At 37.1% G+C, this 20,989-nt stretch overlaps 1 non-coding gene across 1 annotated transcript; it reads right to left on the reverse strand.

Moving 5' to 3' along the window:
• Window positions 1-20,578: 20,578 nt before the first annotated feature.
• TRNAM-CAU (transfer RNA methionine (anticodon CAU)) lies at window positions 20,579-20,665 on the reverse strand. The gene is given in 2 exon segments: window positions 20,579-20,614; window positions 20,628-20,665. It is a non-coding gene; the product is annotated as a tRNA-Met (tRNA).
• Between the last annotated feature and the right edge of the window lie 324 nt (window positions 20,666-20,989).

The following is a 20,989-nucleotide window of genomic DNA, read 5'->3' on the forward strand; positions in this document are numbered from 1 at the left end:
CCAACAAGACTCTAATTAAGAGTGTCTTCATTCTCTAATAGAGTTATGTTGTGTGTAGGTATTGGTTCAATTGTCTACATGTATTACCTATTAGGAATGCAAGCTATTAGGGACATTGTTACCTCAAAGTGCCCACTCCACCGCAACATCCTCTTCCACCTCCTTCAACTATTTTTTAATTTTATTTAGGGTTTGTTTGTCAAAAGCACATGTTGATTCCACTACCCACATTTGAGCTTGTGAACCACCTATTGTACCCCAACCCCCTCCACCTCTGTCATCTCTACCTTTGTGGCAGCGAGTTGTCTAGTGCACCATGATAACCAATCACAAAGCCCATGAAACCAGCCTACTATCTTTGGATAACCTTAGCTGCAATAAGGGTGGAGATGAAAATTCAACCAAAAAACAGAGATTCCATTAGAAAAATTTTGAGGTCTAAAATGAGCTTCCTAAGGAATATTATAAAATAATAATGGAAATAATAAAATAAGGTTAGATTACATCATCAAATTTTAGAGGGAAAAAATAAAAAACTACTTTTTCAACTTGTATTTTCAACTTATCTCCTTATGGTTTTACTCAAATTTCAAGTAGCAGCACTCGTTAGATGTAGAATTTAATTCCTTATCAACACGGTGCTCATGCTGCATATTTTTTATGGACCCTGCTACACGAAAAATGAGAAATATATGAAAAAACGTGATTGCAATCACGTTTTTCATGTATTTCTCATTTTTCATGTAGCAGGGTCCATCAAAAGTATGCAACTTGGGTACTCCTTGGATGGAGAATTAAATTTTTCATCCAACGAGTGCTCCTGCTCAAAATTTGAGTAAAACCATAGGGAGATAAGTTGAAAAAATAGTGTTTTTATTAGATATCATTTTGGGATTCAACTGCGTTAAGTAAGTCATTCACGTATGACCATTTCCATGAGAGGTAGTCGTAACTGACTAATTTCTCATGATTTTTGAATAGTTCACTTAGCACTCATTGCATCGGGTGATGCTCACAGGGGTGAAGAAGTGGGATTGAAACTAGTGAAATGAATCACATAACATCAATCATCACTTCCGAGGCTTGCACCCGGTAACCAGGACTTCCCAGGAGGTCACCCATCCCACTTCTTCACCCCTGTGAGCATCACCCGATGCAATGAGTGCTAAGTGAACTATTCAAAAATCATGAGAAATTAGTCAGTGACGACTACCTCTCATGGAAATGGTCATACGTGAATGACTTACTTAACGCAGTTGAATCCCAAAATGATATCTAATATAATGCACTGCGTAAACCCCCATACTTAAATAGTGTTTTTATTTTTTTATTTTTTAATATTTTTACTTTTTTACTCCAAAAAAGGTGAATCACCCCATGGTTGACATCATCATCTTGAATCCTACTGGTTCTTATAAAGTTGATTTTGGTTGTACATTTTTATTTTGTGACCCATTTTAGACCTCAAAAATTTTTCTAATGCTAATAGAAGTTGACTAGACGAGATGCAGAGTACAAAGTATGCTCACCAATCGTTCAAGATGTAGGAAATATACACAATTCAAAACTATATCGGATACAAAATCATATTGTTGTATTGTCATGATGCCCATTGAATTACTCCATTGTCCAAGAGAAACCTTCAACATTACATACTTAACTGCAAACCATCTAAGAATGAAGTTAGCATTTGCAATAATCCAACCCCAGATATAAACCTTCATATAAAAGATTGAGTTGATGGTAGCTCCTAAAGACCAAACACCAAACATGTTAATCATGCATAACTAAGGAAAGTAACACGTTATGAGGTAGGAGCATGCTAGCCTTGCTCACTCATGCTCACTCTTCTAATCATCCTATATGAAAAAATAATTTACTATTTCAAATATAATCTTTTTAATTAAAAACACCCTAAATAATATACATACTTCCTTTCCAACTATATATTCAATAATCTAATCCTAATACCACTTAACCATAAAATTATTAATCAAATATCATTTAAATACTATGCCTATCAAACCATATGTTAATGCAATGATTTTTTTTTTTAAAAGGAAAATAACCTTCTTTACAAATTACAACAACAATTAATTAAGTTGGATTTTCTTTGTTGTCATTATAAATATAAATGATAAATGATAAAACTGAAATAAGGTGAACAAAGGCATGTCATATAATATGATGGATAGCAAAGAAGAAATAAATTTCTGTTTAATCTGGAAATAGTAAAACCAGCAGAATGGCATCACAAAAGGAGCTAAACGTTAAAGGCGATATGTCCGAGTGGTTAAGGAGACAAAATTGAAATCCGTTGGGCTACGGCCGCGCAGGTTCGAACCCATGTTTTTTTTTTGGATTATTTTGCCACCTAGGTTTGGGGTTGGGCTATGGCCCACACAGTGTGGAGTTCGATAGTGATTGGGCTCAAACTCAAGGCGTGGGTTAAGTAACCAATTGAGGATTGGTTTTCACGACCAGGAGTTGTGCTACAAAGTAAACCTAGTCTTGGAGTACGAGAGAGTGTGGAGTTCAGAGTTTTGGAGTACGAGAGAGTGTGGAGTTCAGAGTTTCGGTTTTGTATAAAATAGAAAGGATCAAATTCAACCAAGAAGCTTAAACATCCACCAGGTGATAGAAAGAAGAACCTTCACCATTAGTAAATGAAAGAGATATTGTTGATTGTAGATTGCATTTTTAAAGGTTTTGAAAAAATATTTCTCATTTTTTTATGGATATTTATATATGTGAAATAAACAATTATAAATAACCAAACATGGCTTAGATGACATGCAAGGATGCAAAATTTAAGTTTTATAATTACATATTTTTTAAGATATTGATTACTTAATATATTGGGTTTGTCATATTTGTCATATTATTTCTGATATCTTTTTTTAGGTGTTGTCCCTTTCCCATTTACATAACTTTTTATTTGCAGCCTCATTTCTAGGAAGTTGTGGTTTCTAAGAATTACTTGAACCTTCATATATTTTTGGTGCACTAGAGCTAGACTAGTGAGTCATTTTGCTTTCTTCTTCTAAGGATGACTATTTTCAAGCCTACCTCCCAATTGTTATTCAAAGTTTGCATATAACAACAACAAAAAATTGGCACTCACGAATCTACATAAAATGTAAAGTGACATGCACGAAAATCAAATGATTGCCATCGAATTTCTATTTGACAGGTAAGATAAATTTGAAATTCTAGGCCTCATACGAAGCAACACCCAAGATTATTTTAGTATAATATACAAAAATTCGAAAGACAACGTTGAGTTTGAGGTGTTCAAGATCCATCATATTTGTCATAAGTACATGTTTCTTATAAACAATAGCGCATTACATGCCACCCCACACTTGACCCAAGTGCCCCCATTAATCGAAAGGTTGAACAATATTAATTGGGTTTAGAGTCCAACATAAGAATTTATTTGCTCAATGAAGACCTAGCAAGGTTGTAATGTACCTCCTATACACACCATCAAAACAAGACTTGTTTGTCTAATAATTTAATTGGCAACGTTGATTTGAACAGGACTAGAATCCTAAATCACTCGGAAGTGAGGGTGTTTATGGGAAAGCAATTTGTTTCACTTAAATTTTTATATATAAAATGGAATGAGGGAAGCCACACTAAGGAAGCTTTTATGTGATGCAATTTTTTTTGTGTGTCTTTTTTTTTGTAAGCTTGGAAGGACTATATCTTCATCATGCCCAATATTTCACCCGGATCGGGGCAGGGAATTGAACCGGTGACTTCACATCAAAGAGTACCTTAACAGAACACCCAATCATTGTTTATCCAAGACCCATGGACAAGGGCTTCTCCCATTATTATTTTTTTTTCCCGGTGGTTCACGTACACCCGTGGTCAGGGGGTGCAGGCTACGCCCATGAAATAACTAGGGTTGATCTCTAGGATCACACCCCTCAGCCATCACAGACCTAACCCCAAGGGCTTCGGGTAGAATCAACCCTGTGACCTCCTGTTTTGGCGAGGCACGACTTGACCAGTTGGGCTAACCCTTGGGGCTGGCTTCTCCCATTATTATTTAAGAGCCTTGGTAAAATAATTGCAACAAGGTCCATATTTATCTGAAGTAATTAGTCTAAATGTATTTGAAGTAGTTAACCAAGGCCATCTAGGAAATCAACATCTCACCCAACATCTTTATCCAATACATAAGCAAATGAAAAGATGCATGCAATTATAAAAATCATTCTCACTCTATGTACAACATGAACAATTTTTCTGGAGAAATACTTCTGATACACGGGGGAACATGTATTCACCCATCTATATTCTTTAATTATGGTGGCCATTTATGATCTTTTAGTTATGATCAACAAATCATGTTTTCTCATAATGGTACATTAATTATGTGGATAGATTAATCACTTTAACTCCTTCAGGTATACCTTAAACCAATTTTGAATTTTGGTAGTAATGAAGAGTAGCGATAAGAACCACTCAATAAGGTTGTCATTAGATAACTCAGAAACAACCATCACACAACTAGAAATATGATTAAGAGAGTTGGGTCATGTTAGCAGATGCACACAGGAAATATGCTTTTTTTCTTCTTCTTTAATTAATCAGAATTACATACTAGAGGCTTAGGATAGTGACAAGGAGATAAAATGACGATGGGGTAATTCCACAATCATTATTAATTTTTAATTCATCAAGATTTATTGAAATTCATGACAACATACATTGCCTCCACAATAAACTCAGTCGTCATGATTCATATTTACCTTTAACTAATTAAATCGATTATTAATTTTCATATTATTATAATTAATTAAAACTATAATTAATTATGATTTCTCATAATTTTAATTAATTAAACATAATTAATTAAAAATAAATTTAATTAATTATGATGTTTAATAATTAAGGTTAAGCTTCAATTATTTATTTCTTTGAGTGTTTGAAAATATGATTAATAGTTACATTCGGGTATTCTTTAGTGGATAAAGGTGCGACATTTTAAGGTATTGAGTGGAATCTGGCAATTTTCCCTCAAACCAAAGATTTGTAAGATAGTACAACCTTTAGTTGCATTGATTAATATTAATGATTAATTTAGGTTTTAACTAGTTGTGGTTGTCTCCATGCTAGTGTGGCCTTCACTACTATGTTCACAATAGTAGGGTCGTCAAGAGGTGTTACAGAGATCTAGGGATTTGTTAGTTGTAGAATAAGAAAACTTGTTTTCTTGTCATGTGTGCATGATTCATGTAGCTAGCATCCTCTTGTTGCTTATACATTCAACACTTCAAGATTCATCAAGAAGCACACATTATAATTTCTCTCTTTCCTTTTATATTGAAATTGTGGTTACCTCTTGCTTAGGTAGGCTTAGTGAGGTAAAACTTATTTTATTCATCACTATCATTCCAGAGAACTAGTGTGCATAGAAGTAGTACATTCATATAAAGAATCATATAATACTTTGCTAATTCATTGTGGCTCAAATGATACTAAATTTTTTTCTATGTTGTCTTGTGACTTATGATTGTTGTAATCCCTCAATAGGTAATAGGTAAGAGGGATGAGTTGTTTATTATAGTTTCTAGCTTGTCTCTTTCACCTCTTTTTGTCCTTTCTTAATCATTTCAAAGGCTTTAGAGATTCTATTAAAACTTATATTCATTCATTCTGCGCAATTACATATACACGGGGGGCTTCACTCAATGAACATCTGACATATCACATGCTTTCGTGACATACTAAACAATACCCTTAATTTCACTACATATTGGAAAATACCTCCAAAATCACATTATTTAACCCCCTACCAATACGAGCCAAATACACCTTCCCGATTTAAAAAACCCCTACTTTCACTAGATATTTTAGGTATCCATTTTATCATTAACATTTTTTATACCCCTTTGTATTTTTCCATTAACTTTGAACTCCATTTCTTATACATGCCAATATAAAAACCCTTTACCCCCTATTATATGCTCAATATATTTTGTCATTTTTCCCCAATATGAACGCACATGGTATGGTATTGCACCCCCAGTGAAGCCCTTGTGTATATATATCCATTGGATATGGCTCCTCCTCAACTTGCCACTTGGAAACCAACCTAGAGAAGAGTCAAAGACCTTTGTCCATAGTATTGAAAAACTGAAACATATATGGAACTTGGGCCATAGGGATTTTCAGGGCATATGATAAATAGTAGTAGAATTCAAAATTTAGATTCTATGTCTACCCAAATCATTAACTAGAACTAGATCCTAGCTACCTAATCGACGATAAATAGAAAGCAGAGTCACTACAAGGAGCACATACATAGAAACTAGGTGGAAAGAGAGGTATCAACCTTAATCACAACTTGCTTAGCCCAGTGAGAGCTTCTAGGGCTAGGAAATGTAGCTTCCTCAGCCTCCAAGCTCACAAGTCAATTGTCAATATCCTACAATTGCACAACCGCATCATCCAACACCATCAGGATTTCATTCTTAGCGTCGTTCTTGTCCAACAATCTTTAAAATGCAACAAGAAAATCCTAATTTAATTTTGTCCTTGAATTAAATTAGGAATTAAATTGTAATTCCACATCTCCTGAGAACTTGTAATAGTTAAGTTAATTTGAATTAGTTGGCTCAGTGAATTCGAGTTGAGGGTCTAACTTGAGTTATGTAGAGTGTCTCCTATGTTTTAGGAGCTTTGGTTGAGTTGATTTTGAGTTGTAATTATTTAATTCAGTTTAACTGAGTTAAAATCAGTTAAACTAGTTCCAACTGATGGAGGAATTACTGGGAGATCCAGTAGTGAGGTGTAACTTGCAGTAGTTGGGTGTAACCACCACTAATCAACCAGTAAACTGAAGTTTCACTCATGATTAAATCATGCATGTTAGATCAGAGAAAGACCCAGTTGAGATTGGAGTTTAGGGACAATGTACTATCAATTGTATAATCATCTGAATTGTACAGGTGGTGCATGCAATCAGAGGAAGGCCTATGAGGATTGCACAATTCATATTTATGGAATTTCCCAATTAAATATGGGCTAATTCCCTAGGAAACTGTGCAAGGAAATAGGAGTTTGGCAGACAACATAATTGGCTAAGTATTAGCTTGAGCTTATCTAGGAAGCAGTGAGATAGATAGAGATAGTGCAGAGGTTGCTCAAGCTTGAGCAAATCATTGTAATCTTCTCATATTTTTTGATTAATGCAATATAAAGATAACATGGGTTTTTAGCTGTGGCTTTCCCCAGAAAATTATTGTGTTATGTGTGATTGAATTTTCTCTTTTATGCATCGTGATTTCATCGATCATTTATTGTTTCCGCTAATGAGTAGAGTAGATTCAAGTCAATTTTTTTAGCATATTACAATCTACAGTTTGAATCTACAAGAAATTTCTACATGGTATTGGAGCAGAAATCACTATAGAAGAGGAGAATACGAATTTGTCTTTTGCAGGAGAAATCTAATTTGCAGTATCATACTTTAGAGCCGGCGGGATGTTGTCCTACAAATTAAGACTCGAATATGCCCTTAAGATTAGTTAGAACTATATTGCTTGGAAGGACAGGATGGAGGCAGTGTTGGAAGACAACGGGCTTAAGAAATTCATGGACAAAGACATTCCTAAGCCAATTGATGCTTATGATCTAGCATAGTGCAGAAAGTGTGTGGCAAAGGCGAGAAGGATTATCCTAGAAGGAGTTTGAGATCATATTGTCTCGAACCTCCATGGTAAGGAAACTCCATTTGTAATGTGGAAGGCCTTGACAGACCCGTTTCAAAACAAAAATGACCACATGAAGCAAGAACTGAAGGATAAGCTTAGAAAGATCAAGATGGAGAAGGGTGACACGATACTTAAGTACTTGACCAAGTTTAGCCAATGTAGGGATGAGCTTGGAAGTGTCAGTGTTATAGTTGCTAAAGACGATCTGGTGAGCCTAGCACTTCTAGGCCTTCCCAAGTGCTGACACAACTACCAGGACTCAGTTAATGGGAGGGAGAAACTACCAGAGTGGGAGCGATTGTGGTTTGACTTGGTACAAGAAGAGATTCAACGAAACACTAGGGATGGATCCTCATCCAAGCATGATGATGAGGAGAACTATGATTTAGCTGGAAAGGCGAAGAAAGGGAAGGGGAATTCATCCCATTCCAAATAAGATTCCAACTAGGGCGGCAAGAAGAAGGACATATCAAAGATTAAATGTTTTCACTGTCACGATATGGGACACTATGCCACAAAGTGTTCGCATAAGAAGGCCGGTAAGAAGCCCTCAGGAGCAGTGTCAGGTGAAGCTCTTGCTTCACAATTCGAGCTGTATTTCACCCTCATCGCTTGCATGGTGACATCGGTGATGGGTAGTGTGTGGTACCTAGATAGTGGAGCCTCATTCCATATGACCGACAACAAAGAGTTCTTTAGTGAATTGGAGGAGAAGGACCTCCAGATGCACATCGAGATGGGAGATGATGGGAGGTATAGCGTGACCGACATCAGTATTGTTACCTTTCAGAGGGAGTCTAGTTCTCCTCTCACATTAAAAGATGTCATGTATGTTCTGGGTTTGAAGAAGAATTTGGTTTCAGTTGCCATGTTGGAGGGCCATGGATACGATGTGATATTTAGCAAGGGAAAGTATTTCCTTCGTCACATAGCCTCAGGACAGGTGAGGTGGATCGGGGTTTGGGTGAAGAACCTCTAGAAATTATATGTAGAAGACTACACTAATTTGAGCACAAAAGCAGAGAAGGTGCAAAGCCGAGACATCGGTGAGTTGTGGCATAGAAGACTGGGTCACTTGCATCACAAAGCTTTGAAGATCATGAAAACAAATTCTATAAGACTTCCCAAAGGTACACTAGAGCAGAGAGACACATGCAAAGGGTGTACATTGCGGAAGTACACCAAAGCTTCCTTTCATGATAAAGTCAGTCGAACACAAACAATCCTTGATAGAGATCACTCAAATGTGTGTGGATTGTTCTCGACAACATCCACAACCAAGCACATGTATTATGTAATATTTGTTGATGATTTTTTTCGTAAGTGCTGTATTTTCTTCATGCAAAAGAAAGATTAGACGTTTGCTAAATTTTGTGAATTTAAATCACTTGTCGAGCAAGATACTGGCAGGAAAGTTAAAGCTCTCAGAAGCGATAATGATGGAGAATATGTGTCGAATGAATTCAAAAAATTATGTGCATCAAAAGGCATTCGACGAGAGTTAGTAGCACCTCATAACTCACATCGAGAGTTAGTAGCACCTCATAACCCACATCAGAATGGGGTGGCTGAAAGGAAGAACAAAAGTATTATGGGAGTTTCACGAGCCATGTTACATGATCAAGGCTTACCATTGCACTCGTGGGCTGAAGCATGCAACACAACTGCTTATTTGCAGAACATAAGCCCTCATCAAATTCTTGGGATGAGTACACCAAAATAAGTTTTTTCAGATAAGAAACCAGATGTGGCACACTTTAGGATCTTTGGTTCATCAATCTACTGTCATGTTACCAAGGATGTACAAAAAATGCTAGAGCTAACAACTGAGTTGGGCATATTTGTGGGCTACACTGATACACCTTACAACTATCAGGTATACCTTCCATCCAACAAGATGACAATAGTTCGCAGAGATGTGAAGTTCGATGAAGAGAAGTCCATGAGATGTTCTTTTGAGAGGGAGATTCAGTTACATGTAGATGATGAGCTTTTAGCTCCAAAGGAGGAACCTCAAGATGATGTGGAGCAACCACATGTAGAGGAGAAGAGAGTGGAAGCACCCACTCATGTAGAGACTTCTAGATATGGAAGGAAGCGCACCATAGAGGCTGACAGATTGATGCATGATGCTAGAGAGAATGTGGGAGCACCCACATCACAGTGCAGGCAACGACGGTCACCAGATCGATACACTAACTACATGGCTTTGATGAGCAAGAGTGTAAAGGTTGAGCCATCCTCATTCAAGGAAGCAGTGCAACAACCAGTATGGGTTGATGCCATGGTTGAGGAGTATGACTCCATTATCTAAAAATAGTGTTTGGGAAGTGGTCCCAAGACTAGCAGATAAGTCAGTGGTGAGTTCCAGATGGATTTACAAGGTAAAGCAAGCAACAGATGGGAGTTTGGAGAAAGACAAGGCCAAATTTGTGGCTAGAGGGTTATCTTAGGTGGAGGGAATTGATTATGATGAGACCTTTGATACATTAGCAAGGTACTCTTTAATCATATCTATTGTAGCACTGTCAGTGCAAATGGGATGGAAGATACATCAGATGAATGTGAAGACAACATTCCTCAATGGCATGATTGAGAAAGAGGTGTATATTGAGCAGCTAGAAGGGTTTAAGACCTTCAATAGAGAGTCAAATGTGTGCAGACTCAAGTGAGCGTTGTATGGACTAAAACAAGCACCCTGTGCTTGGTACACCAAAATTGACAGCTATTTCACAGGGTTAAGATTTACCAAAAGTGAAGCAGATGTGAACCTTTACCATTTTGTGGTTGAAGGTAAATTGTTGATTATAATACTATATGTCGATGATTTGATTCTAACAGGTGACGAGAAGCTGCTAAAATCTTACAAAGAGGATCTTGCAAGAAAATTTGAGATGCATGACCTAGGGCTCATGCATTACTTTCTTGGTATGGAAGTATGGCAAGGAGATGAGGAACTGTTTGTCTCTCAGGGAAAGTATGCCAACGAGATACTGAAAAAGTTCCACATGGAGAACAACAAACCCATGGAGACTCCTCTAGCAGGTCATTGGAGGAAGGAAGATGCTACTTTAGGTTTTTTATGGAAGCTACTATTTATAGACAACTTGTGGGTTCACTTATGTATTTGGTGAACACATGACTGAACATGTGTTTTGTAGTTAACCAGCTTAGTCAAGCCAACCAAACTTTATTTGAAGGCAACTAAACATGTGTTGAGAGACCTCAAAGACACTACTCAGTTTGGTATTTGGTACAAACGACAAGGGGGAGTGAAGCTTCAAGGCTTGACAGATGCAGATTTGGTAGGGAATACATTCGATAGAAAGAGCACATAAGGGGGAATCTTCAATATTGGGTCAACAATAGTTTCTTGGTACATCAGGAAGCAGAGATCAGTTGCACTTAGTTTGGCAGAAGCATAGTACATGGTTGCTAGTCAAGCAACTTGTGAGGCTATATGGATGAGGAAGATCCTTGTTGGGTTATTTGGTTAGCAGATGGATCTTATAGTGATTTACTGTGACAATCAAAGTTATATCAAACTCTCTGAGAATCCAATTTTTCATGATCGGTCCAAGCATATCGACATCTAGTATCACCATCTACGAGATTGTGTGCAGAGGAGAATCTTGTTGCTGGAGTACATTCGTACAGAGGAGGAGGATGTGGATATTTTGACAAAGGCATTTTCAAGCTGCAAATTCGAGTTTCATATAGGCAAGATCGGGGTAGCAGATAATCCCTTTCTTGTTGAGAGGGTGTGTTGAAAATGCAACAAGAAAATCCTAATTTAATTTTGTCCTTGAATTAAATTAGAAATTAAATTGTAATTCCACATCTCATGAGAACTTGTAATAGTTAAGTAAGTTAATTCGACTTAGTTGGCTCAGTGAATTCGAGTTGAGGGTCTAACTTGAGCTATGTAGAGTGTCTCCTATGTTTTAGGAGCTCTGGTTGAGTTTATTTTGAGTTGTAATTATTTAATTCAGTTTAACTAAGTTAAATTCAGTTAAACTAGTTCCAACTAATGGAGGAATTAGTGGGAGATCCAGTAGTGAGGTGTAACCTGCAGTAGTGGGGTGTAACCAACATTGATCAACTAGTAAACTGAAGATTCACTCATAATTAACTCATGCATGTTAGATCAGAGAAAGACCCAGTTGAGATTGGAGTTCAGGGACAATGTACTATCAGTTGTATAATCATATGAATTGTACAGGTGGTGCATGCAATCAGAGGAAGGCCTATGAGGATTGCACAATTCATATTTGTGGAATTTCCCAATTAAATATGGGCTAATTCCCTAGGAAACTACGCAAAGAAATAGGATTTTGGCAGACAATAGAATTGGCTAAGTAGTAGCTTGAACTTGTCTAGGAAGCAGTGAGATAGATAGAGATAGTGCAGAGGTTGCTCAGACTTGGAAAAATCATTGTAATATTCTCATATTTTCTGATTAACGCAATATACAGATAGCAGGGGTTTTTAGTTGTGGTTTTCCATAGAAAATTATTGTGTTATGTGTGATTGAATTCTCTCTTTTATGCTTTGTGATTTCATCGATCATTTATTTTTTCCGCTGATGAGTAGAGTAGATTCAAGTCAAATGTTTTAGCTTATTACAATTTGCAGTTTGAATCTACAAGAAAATTCTACAAACAAGAATTTTCTTAAGAGTGTCTTCATTCTCTAATAGAGTTACGTTTTGTGTAGGTATTGGCTCAGTTGTCTGCATGTATTACCTATTAGGAATGCAAGCTATTAGGTACATTGTTACCTCAAACTCTGACATGTATGCCCACTCCATCGCAACATCCTCTTCCACGTCCTTCAACTATTTTTTAATTTCGTTTGGGGTTTGCTCGTTAAAAGCATACGTTGATTCCACAACCCACATTCGAGCTCGTGAACCACCTTCTATACCACAACCCCCTCTACCTCTGTCATCTCTACCTTTGTGGCAACGATTTTTCTAGTGCACCATGATAACCAACCAAAAAGCCCATGAAACTAGCCTACTATCCTTGGATAACCTCAACTACAATGGGGGTGGAGACGAAAATTCGACAAAAAAAAGATTCCATTAGAGAAATTTTGAGGTCTAAAATGGACTTCCTAAGGAATATTATAAAATAATAGTGAAAAAAAAAAAAAAAAAAGTTAGATTACAACATCAAATTTTAGGGGGAAAAAAGAGAAAACTATTTTTTCAACTTATCTCCCTACGATTTTACTCAAATTTTGAGCAAGAGCACTCGTTGGATGTAGAATTTAATTCCTCATCCAAAGAGTATGCATGTTGCATATTTTTGATAGACTCTGCTACACGAAAAATATATGAAAAAACATGATTGCAATCACGTTCTTCATGTATTTCTCATTTTTTTTATGTAGCAGAGTCCATCAAAAGTATGCAACATGGGTACTCCTTGGATGAGGAATTAAATTTTGCATCCAACAAATGCTCCTCATCAAAATTTGAGTAAAACCATAAGGAGATAAGTTTAAAATACGAGGTGAAAAATTAGTTTTTTTTTTTTTTAAACTACAAAAGTTCTGAACCATCCCCCATGGTTGATATCATCATCTTGAATCCTATTGGTTCTTATAAAGTTGATTTTTGTAGTACATTTTTGTTTTGAGGCCCATTTTAGACTTCATAATTTCTCTAATGCTAATAAAAGTTGACTAGACCAGATGTAAAGCACAAAGTATGCTCACCAATCACTTTAGATGGAGGAAATATACACAATTCAAAACTATATCAGATGCATAATCATATTGTTGCATTGTCATGATGTCCATTAAATTACTCCATTGCCTCAAAGAAACCTTCAACATTACATACTTAATTGCAAACCATCTAAGAATGAAGTTAGCATTTGCAATAATCCAATCCCATATATAAATCCTCACTGAAAAGATTCAGTTGAAGAAACGTATCATTATGATAACTCCTCAAAACAAAACACCAAACATGTTAATCAGGCATAACACGTTATGAGGTGAGAACATGCTAACCTTGCTTAGTCTCCTAATCATCACATATTATGAAATGATTTACTATTTCAAATATATATTTTTTTAATTAAAAACACCCTAAATTATATACATACTTGCATTACAACTATATACTCAATATTATTAATCAAATATCATCTAAATACCATGCCTATCAAACCATATATTACTGCAATGACTTTTTTCTTAAGAAAACAACCTTATTTAAAACTTTTTTTTGTTGTTGTTATATATTAATTTATAGAAATATAAATGATATGTGTCTCAAAAGATATTTAGATTTATTTTATTTTATATTGAGAATTTTTTTATTAAAAAGGGTAAATAATATGAATAAGGGAAAAATAATTCAAATTTATAAAACTGAAATAAAGTGAACAAAGGCATGTCATATGATCAGCAAAAAGAAATAGATTTCAGCTTACTCTTGAAATGATTCCGTACAAAGGTTTAACTGTTAATATCGATATGTCACAGTGGTTAAGGAGACGGACTTGGAATCTGTTGGGCTTACGCCCGCGCAGGTTCGAACCCTGCTGTCGAATACACGATATATAAAATTTTTCATTTACGTTTTAATGGTTTTAAATGCGCTTCCTCGTGCGGGTTCGATTCCTACTGCTGAAGGAGGTAGAACTCTTCACTATGTTCGAAAGTTTCCAAGATTGAGTGAATGTTTGTGACGCTGCTTTGGGAGCATAATCAGCATGTTGACACCTAATCCTTGTGATTGGGTAAATATCTGTAAATAAATAAATGTGAAATGTGAACAGTCAGCGGGAGATGAACTGAATAGTCTCTCCCTCATGTATATAGCAGACCTACCTGATTGAATGAATATACAAATCAGTTTTTGTTTTGTGGAGTTACTGCCTGGCCTGACATGGTATCAAAGCCAACTCCCTGTTTAGCCTTTATGTCTTTGTAACTCCTGGTCTGCTCCTCTGCTCTCCATATAATTCTGTGACTGATTACCTGCGTTCTGTCTACCATACCTACACTCTCTCTACCTGCACTCTCTGTCTGACATTCAGCTGACATGGTATGGGAACGTTTGCGCTGCCCTGACATATTCTATTTATAAGTCCTGCGCCTTGTTCATCTGAATACGCTTAGACTCCATAAACGTTTCATATTCTCTGAACGTTGTCTATCAGTTACATTTGAATTCTGTCTGCCATATTCCCTTGAAACTGTTGTTGCGGCTTCCATTGGAAGAACTCCTGCTGGCTGCGGCTTCTCTGGGGATGAAGGCAAACATGGGCGTTCTACAGTATTCCTGGGAGATCTGACTTCGAATTCTGGCAGAAATATCGTGGCTTTTGAATCGGGTATCCAGAGCCCTGGGCAAGCCGATTATGGAGCATTGCCTTGACAAAAAAAAAAAAAATCTGATTCCGTGACTCATTGTTTTCCCCTTGGCTGTCTGGTCATCAGGTTTTCTCTCATTGAATTCGCTCCTCCTGTCCCGCCATTGAGATCTAGGATTGTTTTATTTTGAAATCATAGCAAGCGAGATATCTCAGCGTGGTGTGGTAACACTGAGAGCAGAACTGGAAATGAAACCATCATGTTGAATGGTGCTCCAAGCCGCGGTGAATTGCCCCCCTCCGGTCAATAATACTCCTCGGCCTCTCTTTTGTCTGTGTATTTAAATATTGCAAGATTTTTACATACCTACTGGCGAGCATGAATAATACACCTCGCTCTCTTCATTGTCATCGGAAAAAGAACCGCGGCACACCGTGAAGGGCTGCGGACCATTCGAACTCGGGACGTAGCTTAGGGTGAAGCTATTGTGCGTGAGTTCCAACAAGCTCATTTCCATCCAATTCTGAGGCCGAGCATATAATAGAAATGGTAATGAATGAATCCAACTGTGAAGGATTTCTGACTTTATACAAGTCAGAGGGCTCGAGAGGAGTCTTTCATGTCATTTCGAGCTGATGGTTATTGTTTGGCTATGATATTTTTCCTATGGATAAACCCCATATTCGTTGGGCGTTCCTTTTTTGGTGTTAAAATTTTAAACTATGACCGTATATCACTTCAAATGTGTGTTAGTTTTTTTTCCACATTGCCATTTATATGATGGACATGGCATATAATGGATTAAAAAGTTATATGCGGTGAAGATTTTTATGACAGTGGTAGCATGGCTATCAAAGTTCCTTTCAATGGTCAATGATATATGAATGGCATAGCAGAATTCTATTCCTGCTCAGATTTTGGATGGTTTTGAATACACTTTCATATCAGAATCATTTTTTTAGCAGTAGAAGTTTTTTTTCTCCACAAAAGCACATTTTTTTTTGCCATCAGAAGTATTATTCTATCAGCAGAAGTATTTTTTTTACAGAATGCATTCAATCATATCCATGGTGGGAATAGTTCTCACTGGCAAGGAGAACTATCCTGAATGGTCCCGGATGATAAAACACACCCTCATTTTCAATGAGTTGTGGAAAGGAGTGTGTGTCGGAGAAGGAGACAATGACCCAGTACAACCTACCTCAGACAAAGAGCTCGTCATTTGGGAAAACAAGAACAACAAAGCTTATGCATTAATTGCAGCATCTGTAAATAAAGAGGTGAGTCGCCATATTTCGTCATATTCAATTGCCTTTGAAGCCTTACAAAAGCTGAAAGAACTCTATGACTCACATTCTGCACTTGAAGTTGTTCAACTCATGATTAAACTCTTCACTCTTGAACTGCAAAATAATGATCCTCTTGCTCTTGCATCTGAAGTAAAGTCTATAATGCATGATATCAATTCCACTAAGGTTGAGCTGGATATTCCTCTTATTGCTTTTCTCAAGGCACTTTATCCTACTTACTCCAATTATCTTGAGTCATTGCAAGCAAATGGAAATCTCAAAGATATGACCTTTGACTCTCTTGTGAAAAAGTTTGCTGAAAGAGAGAAAGATTTTGGAAAGAAGACAGCCCCTGAATCTTCTGAAGAGACTGTGTGCCTTGCTCGTAAAGAAAAGCATCCTGCTCAAGATTCTACAAGAGGAAGAGGTGGACGAAGAGGAAGAGGAAGATATTTCAGAGGTAGGGGGGGCAGACATTCTCAAGGAGAAAAGGCATATTTGCACTGCATTCGCTGCAAAAGAAATGGATCACATGATGCCTCTACATGTAAGCTACCATGGGACAAAATTGAGCAAAAAAGAAATCAACAGAAAGGTAAAACTGATGATACAGATAAAGGTAAAGCACCTGAATCCGCTCACTATGTTGACGCACAATGTAACATTGGAATAAATGAAGATTTGTTTAATGCTTCACTTGCTTCTTGGAAAAATGATTGGTTGCTTGATTCAGGAGCAACCTGTCACATGACTCATAGATTTTTTTTTTTTTGAAGATTTTACTGACAATGTTGATGGAGCAATATACTTTGCAGATCAATCAAAAATCAAGCCATTAGGGCTTGGCACAATCAGCTTAAACTGCCTGGTCTTCCAGACTTTCTTCTGGATCATGTTCTATATCTCCCATAGCTCAAGAGAAACTTGTTGTCCTTGGTCCACATCCGCCAGCAAGGTCACTCCATTCATATGTTTGATGGCAAGCTTGAGGTAAGAAAAGCATCTGACCACTCACTTGTCATGAGGGGAATAGAAGAAGAAAGGCTTCTCAAACTGCAAGGAACATCTGCTCATGCACAACATTTCTCATACAATTCTCATCATGAAGAAGGTACACTTCCATAAAGTTTATTATGGCATGCTAGATTTGGACATTTGAACTATGACAGTCTCCGCTTATTGAAGAAAAATGGTGTTGCTGGTTTGCCTACAATTCCTAGAAAACTTAAGCAATGTGATGCTTGCATTCTAGGAAAGCATAGCAAACAGTATTTTCATGATTCACATTCAAGAGCACATAGGAAACTTGAACTCATTCATTCAGATTTATGTGGTCCAATGCCTGTTCCTTCTGCAAATGGAAATAAATATATCATGACGTTTATTGATGACTACACTAGAATGTGTTGGGCTTATTTATTGAAGAACAAATCTGATGCTTTTCAAACATTCAAGAATTTTCATAATTGGATTGAAAATGATGCACAATCTCATATTGGGTCTATTCGCACTGATAATGGAAAAGAATACACATCAAATGAATTTGAAAACTATCTTCGCCAACATGGGATCAAACATCAAACAACTATGCCTTATAATCCCCAACAGAATGGTGTAGCTGAAAGAATGAATAGGACAATCTTAAATATGGTACGATCCATGCTCTTTTTCAAGAATGTAAAGATAATGTTTTGGGCTGATGTTGTTCTATGTGCTGCATATATAAATAATAGATGTCCATCTAATGCTATTAAAAACAAGACTCCTTATGAAATGTGGTATGGACATGTTCCTTCGGTAAAGCATCTCAGGGTCTTTGGTTCCACCTGTTATGCTTTGATACCAAAGGTACATAGAAACAAACTTGGTGCTAGAAGTCGTAAATGTATCTTCCTGGGGTACTCAAACACCTCCAAAGCATACCACCTCTATGATGAAGTAAATAAGAAGTTTGTTGTATCTAGAGATGTAATTTTTCTTGAATCATCCAAAACTGACAATGTTGTTGAGCGACAACTTGATCGCTTGGATAGATTCACAAAAGCAAAATCATTTCAAGAATTTGATAATCAGATTCCACATCTTGAAGGGGGGATTCCTATACTAGATCAACATGTGGAATCTTCTTCTGAAGAACACTCTCCCTCACATGAAACTCCAACAACGGATGATGCTTTAAGTGATGTAATTGATAGAATTGGGAGACTCAATCTTGATTTAGTCCCAACTCAATCAATGGAGCAGCTTGGACCATCTCAGAAAGGTCCCCCAAAGTGGTTGACAAAGACACTTGAAAGTGTTCATCCTGATGAAGTTGGAAAGACAGGAACCAGAAATTAAAACCGGCAAAATGGAGGTGATGTAGATGACTCTAATTCACCTGTTGATATGGATGTTTCTTATGATTGTGAATTGAAATTGTCTACAGATTTTGAACCAACTTCCTTCAAAGAAGTTGCTTCTCATGATGAATGGAAAGAAGCAATGCAAAATGAGTATGATGCCCTCATAAAGAACGACACTTGGAAGCTGGTTGATCCTCCATTTGGAACCAAATCAATTGGCTGCAAATGGGCTACCATTCGGACACTCTTTGCACTAGCAGCTCAGAACGGTTGGAAAGTCCATCAAATGGATGTAAAAACTGCTTTCTTGAATGGAGATCTAAAAGAGAATGTTTTTGTGTCCCAGCCTGAAGGTTTTGCTGTAAAAGGACATGAACATAAAGTATGCAAACTTGTGAAGTCCTTGTATGGCCTCAAACAAGCATCGTGAGCTTGGTATGAAAACTAACTGAGCATCTTCTGAAACTCAATTTCAAACATTTTGATCTTGATGATGCAACTTTATTTGTCAAGAAAGTTGGAAAAACAGTTGTATATCTTGTGGTATATGTAGATGATCTTTTAATGACAGGGAATAATGAAAGCTACAATGCATCCATAAAGAAGGAATTGGGGAAAAGTTTTGAAATGACTGATTTGGGCTATGTTCATTACTATCTTGGCATTGAAGTAACCCAACATCCAAAGTCCATATTTCTTTCTCAAAAGAAATACATTGGAGATTTGTTGAACAGGTTTGGCATGACAGAGTGCAATCCTCTTACTACTCCAATGGAACAAAACTTAAAGCTCACATCTATTGAAGGAAAGGAATTTGAGGATGCAACAAAGTATAGACAGCTTGTAGGAAGTCTCAACTACCTAACTACTACCAGACCAGACATTTCATTTGCTGTCTGAATCATCTCCAGGTTTATGCAAAAGCCTTGTGAGGGACATTGGTCTGCTGCAAAAAGAGTTCTAAAGTACTTGAAGGGAACTCAAGACTTTGGAATCAAGTACACACAAGTGGATGACTTCAGCTTGATCGGATACTCTGATTCAGAGTTCGATGGAGACAAAGAAACTGGGGTATCTACTTCAGGATATGCTATGAGTCTTGGATCAGGAGCTGTCTCCTAGAGATCACACAAACAATCAGTCCCAGCAGATTCCACAACAAAAGTAGAATACGTGGCAACAGCTGAAGCAACAAAAGAAATTGTGTGGCTCAGGAAAATTCTTGAAGATTTGCAGGTAAAACAAGTACAATCAACTCCACTCATGATTGACAACACCTCTGCAATAAAGTTGGCCAAGAACCCAAAGTTCCATGATCGAACAAAGCACACCAATACTAAATATCATCTGATTCGACATCATGTTGAGGCCAAAACAATCCATCTCCATCATTGTTCCACAAATGAGCAAATTGCAGACATCTTCACTAAAGCACTTGGAAGAGAAAAGCTTGAATGATTCAAAACGATGCTTGGACTCACCAACATCCCTTCAGATTAAGGGGGGAAATGTTGACACCTAATCCTTGTGATTGGGTAAATATATGTAAATAAATAAATGTGAAATGTTAACAGTTATCGGGAGATGAACTGAATAGTCTCTCCCTCATGTATATAGCAGACCTACCTCATTGAATGAATATACAAATCAGTTTTTGTTTTGTGGAGTTACTGCCTGGCCTAGCACAGCACATAAATCCGAGGGGTAACACCGCTGGTTGATTAACTTTTTTCAGAGAATGCGCCACACAAACTGTTTGGCGTACATAGATCACTGCATTCAGAAATTTTACGAGTGACAAAGAAAATTTAATGGAGCTCAATACTCCGAACAATAGGCAAAAAGGCAACTGGGTTGAGAGAGCGTTCTGAAAAAATGGGGTGAGAGAGGCTCGAACTCTCGACCTCAGGATTTCTCAGATAAGCTATGAGACCTACGCCCTAACCAACTGCGCCACCACCCCTGTTCATGTACAGAGTCTTGAATTGAGCGTATTCTAATTTTAGAGAAAAGAAACCATCCAAACCCCATATATCTGCACGATGATGTAAAGGTAGATGCTAAGGTAGGGTTTTCTTGGTGTATCATTGTTCAACATTCTTGAAGAAAGCTTATGAGGTGACATCATGAGCCCCGTCCATTACGGAAGTTGCAGCCACAGCTAGAGATTTCTTTTCTGTAGCGAAGGCGTCATCTCCTTGCAGTGGAAAAGATTCGAAGCATTTCACCCTCCCATCGGCGTCTAAACTAACTACAAAAATTGTATGTTTCTTTTGTCTGTGAGTCC

The sequence above is a fragment of the Pinus tabuliformis genome, chromosome 7 (assembly GCF_031772625.1).
Source record: "Pinus tabuliformis cultivar Carrire ecotype Pingquan chromosome 7, CPIR1, whole genome shotgun sequence".
Taxonomy (NCBI): Eukaryota; Viridiplantae; Streptophyta; class Pinopsida; order Pinales; family Pinaceae; genus Pinus; species Pinus tabuliformis.